We start from the raw sequence: 7,460 nt of genomic DNA, 5'->3' as shown, positions 1-7,460 counted from the left end.
ATGGGGGTTGCCCAATTCATAACAGTAGCAAAATGACAGTAATTAAGTAGCAACAAAAATAATGTTATGGTTGGGGGCGGGGAATAATGTTATGGTTAGGGGGGGCGGTCACTACAACATGAGGAACTGTATAAAAGGGTCATGGCATTAGGAAGGTTGAGAACCACTACTTTAGGGAATCTTTATTTTACTTCTCCTCTTCGGTATTTTTACTGATTGATATCCAATCTTTCCCCTAATGTTTAATAGGTTTATGCTTCCCACTGCTTCTTGCTAGAAACATTTCATCACATCCAACAGTTTATTTTTATCAGTTAACTTTAACTTTAATTAGGTTAAATTTAAATTTTAAAATGTTACTAAAAAGCATATCTACATAGGTAAGTCCCAAAGGGTTACTACAAGGGTTCTCATGCACACATCCTTGGATTTGGATTTTCCCACCCAGACTGAATTTAAACATGCTTCTTCTGTCTGTGGATGATGGCAAACAAGTGCTCTCAGGAAAATGCTTGTCTTAGAACTGTTAATGTCCTTTAAAACAAAAAGTTCAACAAAAACAGTAATTTCTTAGGAGATCAGCTGCATCAGTTAAATTCAAGGTAGAAAGGTCAGTTCAGATGGTAATGGCAACTGCTTATTCATGGTTGTTTTTATTCCAAAGTGAGATTCCTGTTAAATATTCTCAAAGAAAGCAGAAAAAGGTTTTAAGCAAACTGAAAATTGCATTGATGAGAAATAGGCTATTAAAATTGAGCCACGGGACATTTTCTATCTCACAACAAAATGCACTTGCTCAATCTTCAAGCATAGAAAGTGCTGTCCTACAAGAAGTTGTTGAGAAGCCTTACCGTGTGCACTGTGTCACACTGATTGTGTCCTCTCACACATCTTCCTGCCTCCAAAACTCAAAGAAACCGTAAAAGAAACACTACGTGTGTCTCTTCAAGATGCCGCAATTGACATTTAGATATGAAATGAATGGAAAAGCACAAACTTTGGGGTGGGGGAGAGCATTAGAGTGATGGAAACACCACTTTCAGAAATACATAAATTTAGATGAAGGATATGTTAAGAAACAACAGCTTCACATTTAAGGACTTTAAAAAAATAAAATAAAGGTGCTAAGATTTTATCGAAACATTTTTTTACTTACCCTCATAATTATTTCTGTATGAATATGCATGTGTGTGTGTGTGTGTGTGTGTGTACAAGGGGACTTCAAAAACCTTGTGAAAATAGGCCATTATTTTAAAATTCTGTATTTAACATTTTTGAAGTACCCATATATATTACACAAATAATTTAAAAATGCGTTGGCACTAAAAAAATCATCCATTTTTGTTAAAGCTGTTAGGAGATCCATCAGATATACACAAACCATTTTCGTGATAAGTATATTTGCTAAATCTGGCAATTGAGTCAACTGGCTCATAGACAACTTACAAAATTATTTTTTTACAATTAATGTTCTCTGAATGTACTACTTAGAAAAATTGATTGATCTTCATACTTAATTTATGTGGCAGCATCTCATATAATAGAATTACAGAGGAAATTTGTTCAGTCCTAGACATCTGTTTTCACCAAAAAAATCAGAATCTTTCTCAGAAATTTTGTTAACTGATCCAGAAAAAGAATCTCCCTCATTTCCTGTCTGGACCCTCAGATGACTGGGTTACAAATAGTCCCAGGGATACAAATGGAGACACCTGGACCCAAAAGTGGAAAATTCCCATTGTGTTAGGTCGGCTTAACTAGAGAAACAAACCCTGAGACATGAATATATGTATAAGAAAGAGCTTCTTATCAGGAAGTAATTATATATCAGGAAAACAGCCCAGCCCAGTCCAACTCAAGTCCATGTGTCCAATCCTAGTCCCATAAATCCCTCTTCAGACTCACAAAGCCACATGCAATGATGCAGAAAGATCACAGGCCTTTGGATTCAAAATCATGTGGATCCCAGGGTAATGGCTGCATCCAGGACTCATGCAGGTCTCTAAGTGACTAACCAGCAGGAAGGTGAAGGTAGAGAGAAAGAGGGAGGTTCCCAGGACACTCCTTATGTGGAGACCACGCCACAAGCGGTGGGCAGGCACCATCAAGCTGTGGCCTGATTGACTGGCTAGACTCCACCCCTACATTTCAAGTTGACATGAAATTATGTAACTATGACAGCCAGTGTAAGGAGAAGCAGAAGGCACACTTAGTAAGGGAAGTATAAAAGAAAAAAAACACTACAAGGAATTTAAAAAAAAGAGTCCTGAAGGTAACTGAGTCTTATCTGATTTTATCTGCATTCACATTACTGAGATTCCTTGGTCACAGGATGTCCCTCTGTGCTTAGAATAAATCCTCCTTTGGGTAAGCTGATTATTTTTGGCTATCACTTTGAAATCACAGACATGGCATACACGGACCTTGTAACAGTCATAAAATAACAGTGGCACTAATTGTAATGGTGATGATGTGGTAATTTTTGTTTTTTACTGCTTTCTAATTAGTTGTTTCACATTCTTGGATGCTCCGCAATTTTTGTAGGGTTTTTGTTTTGTTTTGTTTTTTGCTTTCTGGATGTTGAATATATGTATGTGTATGTGTTTATCTATCCAATCTGATCCTGCCTGAAAGCAGAGAAGACCATATATATATATTTGATCGTGTTTTGTTGACAATGCAAAGCATTTTTCTATGTGGATTATAACAAACTGTGAGAAAAATGGGCATTCCAGAACACTTCATCGTGCTTATGAGGAGCCTATATGTGGATCAAGAGGCAAGTGTGCCAACAGGACCAGGGATATTGCATGGTTTGGAATTTTAAAAAGGTGTGTCAGGGTTATATCTTCTTACCATATGTATTCAATCTGTACGTTGAGCAAATAAACCAGAAAGCTGGATTATATAAAGATGAAAGTGGCAACAGGATTTGGAGCAAGGCATATTAGCAACTTGCAAGAAGTGATTGACACAACCTTGTTTCCTGAAAGGGAGGAGGATTTTGGGAACTTGCTGCTGCTGTTCAGGCCTGTAGCCTTTAGTCTGGATTACAACTCAATGTATAGAAGACCAAAACTCTCACAACTGGACCAGTAGATAACAGTATGGTTAATGGAGAAAAGATGATCATTGCAAAGGATTTTTGTCTTGCTTGGATCCACAAGCAATGTTCATGGAAGCAGCAGTCAGGAAATCAAAAGACACCTAAATTGGGCAAATCTGGGCATCAGATCTCTTTAAAGTGTTGAAAATCAAGAATGTTACTTTGAGAACTAAGATGTGCCTGACCCAAGCCATGACCGATCGCCTCACATGCATGTAAAGTTGGACATTGACTAAGGAAGACCGAAGAAGAATTGCTGCATTTGATCTATTGTGCTGGGGAAGAGTATTGGAAATATCACGGACTGCCAAAAGAACTGACAAATCTACATGGGAAGAAGTGCATCCAGAATGCTCTTTAGAGGCAAGGATGGCGAGTCTTCACATGCACTTTGAACATGTTTTCAGGACAGATCAGATCCTGGAGAAGTAGGGCGGTGAAGATGGCAAAGGCCTTGGAAGAGACAGATTCACACAGCGGCTGCATCCACAGGCCCAAACGTAGGCACAGCTGTGATGAGAGTGCAGGGGCTGTACTTCTTTCTTTCTGCCCCTACGAGTTAGAATGTACACTATGGCTCCTAACAATGGTCAAAGAGTAAAGCTTTTCCTAAGAAATTTTTGCTCTGCCAAAATGGCTTAAAGCAAAGAAGAAATTACCATTAATTGTGTGGCAAAATGATTCTGCTAAAATTTTCTTCAGATTTCTTTCATGGAGTGAAAACAGGTACTGATAGGGGTAAAAGCAAAATGGCATAAAGCAAATGATCAAAACTTCACGTTACACACTTGGCTTTTATGAAAGACCTACAATAATAGTCCCTTTTTTGCTAAGGAAAATATTGAAGGGTTAGAAAGAAAGGAAGCTTTACCAGAATCTATACGCCCATACATATATGATAGTGAGACGGACTAATGAAAATTTAGTTTCTCAGAAACAGAAAAATAAACAATCATACGTCATTAAATGTGTTAACAAAATTATGCACAATTCTAATCCTGAAAGGATTAAAAATTGATCCTATTTACTGCTTCTCAACAATGTTTTTATTAATCAATCTTTCTTATATTGATATCAACAATAATTGCTTGTGCTCCATTTTTATTTGATGCATGGGAATCTGGCAGTAAATAACATTCTACATTTAAAGATGTGGACATAACTTAAGTTTTTTTCATATTGTTGGTGATCAAGTTACGTGATCTGCTTAAAATATGAAATGAAAATGCTTCCCAATAGACTAAGACAATTAAGAACACTCTATTGTAGAGTAGCGTGAGTTTATATACACAGCATTTTCTTCATGACATTATTGAATGTTCTTCAATATGTATGAGTTCCAGTTAATGAGATCTACATTAACTTTATTTTATGTAATAGGAATTAAAGGACATAAAGAGATTAGGTTCACAGTTAATGGCAAGCATTGGAAAATTACTCCTTACCATATCCCTGGAAAAGATTACTTGGAAGTGTGGCAATTATGACCCTACCTTTCCTTCTGAAGTAGTGCATAAATCTGTAGTTTCTATAACTTTTCATTTCTTTAATAAAGGCAGGATAACTGTCATACTGAGCAGATTTAGACAAGAATGCCGGGATGCTAATTTGGACTTGATTGCTTTCCTACTAGTCTCGCTAAGTCTCACTAGTATGACTAAGATACTGTTATCATCCTTGTTGCACAATAAGATCAATGAGTTACATGATCTGGATACTCCGGGGAGGTCACTCTTCCCGGGCTCTGTCCAGGTGGCATGGAGGAGCACAGGACTCTGCCCCATGATATACGGTCCTGTTCCACAATGCCAGAGGTCCAGCCAGGCCTGGAGTCTGTACCTGCCTATTCCTACAGCTTCTCAGAATCCTGCGGACAATGACTGAGGAGACAAACCATGAGGGGAACAGTCTCTAATACACCTTTCCTGAAACTAGGTTATTTTCTATTGATGAGTTAGACTTGTTTTCAAATTTTTTTTCCAGAATGCTCGGAATCTCAAATACTGTTAAGCAATCTCAGATCTACATCTATACTCACAAGGAGGAAAAGAAAGAGCCTTTTTGTTTTTGATCCAGTTTAGCCTTTGTTTTTTAATCCTTTATTTTTTGGTTCAGGTGAGTTGAATGCTTAAAAGACATCAACATTTAAATTCCACACTGCAGGTCATCACTTAAAAGATTAAGAGATGAAATTCTTTTTGTTACTTAATCTTTTGATTCCCCTTTCCCATGAACTTGCTGAATGTCCCTCTTATTATAAAATTAAAGATTCTTTTTAAATATCTATAAAAAATACAAGTTACAATGTTTTCTCCCTAGCAATTGGCAACACTTTGAAGAAATGATAATGGCCACAGTGACCCAAAGAACAAGAAAATGGATATAGATACATTCATATTGGACTGTTAACTGGTAGTAAGCAGGCAATATGTAACAACAACTTAAAAACAAAGAGAACAAGAATAAAAATAGGTCAATATTTTAGTCCAGACATGTACAACTAGCAATTTATCCATAGAGAATAATCATCAATGTGAACACATATTTATGTACATTGCATAATTGGTAATAGCAAATTGCTGGTAACAGCCTAAATGACAAACAATAGAAAAGTAGTTTGCATTTTAACTTTTTCAAAGGATGCACTATGGGTACTAAGTAAAATGGTTTTGAAGACTAATTAATGTTAATGTTTTATTTGAGTTTGCTTGTAATTTATGTGGTCATTTGTTTATAATAGAATATTTGTTCATAAATGAAGAATTTCTGTATATATACATACAGTGGAGCTTCAAAAAGTTCATGAAAATAAGTCCCTTTAGTAAAGTATCGATGAAACATACAACTTTCCTCTAGTTCTTTAATGCTCCCCCCCCGCCCCCCAATTCTACCTTACAAATCTGGCTAGCCTAGAGCATGTGCATGGGTACAGATAAGAGCTGGAAACACAGAGAATACAGGACAGATAAATCCCTCAGATCAATAATGAGAGTCTTGATATCAGGAGGGTAAGGGGAGGGTGAGGGGAGAAAGGAGAACCATCTACATATAACCCCCTCCCAGGGTGATGGACAGCAGAAATATAGGTGAATGGAGACATCAGTCAGTCTATGACATGAAATAATAATAATAATTATAAATTATCAAGGGTTCATGAGGGAGGGAGGTGGGGGGAGGAGGGGGAAAATGAGGAGTTGATACCAAGAGCTCAAGTAGAAAGAAGATGTTTTGAAAATGATGATGGCAACATATGTACAAATGTGCTTGACACAATGGATGGATGTATGGTTTGTGATAAGAGCTGTACAAGCCCCCAACAAAATGATTAAAATAAGAAGTCCCTTATTTTTTACCATTTTCCACAAACTTTTGGAGCTCCCTGGTGTATAAAAGTGTTGGAGCAGAGACCCAAAGCCCATCTGTAGACAGTGGAACAATCTCCCCAAAGAGGGGCCACAGGGAAGGGATGAGTCAACCAGGGTGCAGTAAAACATCGATGAAACACACTATATTCCTCTGGTTCCTTGAGGCTTCCTCACCCACCCCCCCACTACCATGACCCCAGTGCTGCTTCTCAATTCAGACTAGACCAGAACATGTACACAGGTATAGATAAGAGATGGGAGCTCACAACACACAGAATCCAGGAACAGGAGTGGGAATAGTGATACCAGAAGGGTAGAGGATAGAGGGGGAAAGGAAGGAAGGGGGAACCAATCACAATGATCGACACATAACCATACAGCCCTCTCCAGGGGGAAGAATAACAGAAAGCATCAGGGGAGACAGCGGTCGGTGTGAGAGATGAAAATACTAACAATTTATAATCTATCAAGGTGTTATGAGGGTGGGGGTGGGAGTCAGAGGGGTAAAAAAAGAGGAGCTGATACCAAGGGCTCAATAGAAAATAAATGTCTAGAAAAGAATGAAGGCGACATATGTACAAATTCGTCTGATACAAGCGATGTATGGATTTTAACAAGAGTTCTAAGAGTCCCCAATAAAATGATCTTTTAATTTAAAAAAAAATTATGCTCCCTGGCCCTGCTTGATACTTTGCTTTCATGAAAAGATCACCGAAGATAAGGATGCTACAGCAAATTGTGGTAAAGAAAGCAGGTAGTGCCCTGTCCTTAATTGGAATAATGTCTGGGATCAAATGAGCAGCCATCTAAGTGAGGTGCCCACTGAGTCCACATGGAAGAAGCACACTTGCCTGTGTGATGCAAAGATGACACAACAAAGACCAAAAATGGTGGAGGGAAAAGTCGTAGAAATTACATTGTGAACCCACTTTGTAGAAGGCTAAAGAGGACACTGGGAGCCCCAAATTCTTCTGGAGAGTATCAAGTCA

The 7,460-nt window shown here is 37.9% G+C and overlaps 1 non-coding gene across 1 annotated transcript; it reads left to right on the top strand.

Annotated features, from left to right (window-relative positions):
* The first annotated feature begins 4,811 nt into the window (after positions 1-4,811).
* On the top strand, positions 4,812-5,016 carry LOC115872929. The gene has a single exon (XR_004048124.1). It is a non-coding gene; the product is annotated as a small nucleolar RNA SNORA73 family (small nucleolar RNA).
* The last annotated feature ends 2,444 nt before the right edge of the window (positions 5,017-7,460 follow it).

Source organism: Echinops telfairi, unplaced genomic scaffold (genome assembly GCF_000313985.2).
Source record: "Echinops telfairi isolate 266 unplaced genomic scaffold, ASM31398v2 ScPeMD7_7458;HRSCAF=8496, whole genome shotgun sequence".
Lineage (NCBI taxonomy): Eukaryota > Metazoa > Chordata > Mammalia > Afrosoricida > Tenrecidae > Echinops > Echinops telfairi.
Note: the sequence above shows the minus strand (reverse complement) of the source record. Positions and strands in the feature narration are given on the sequence as shown.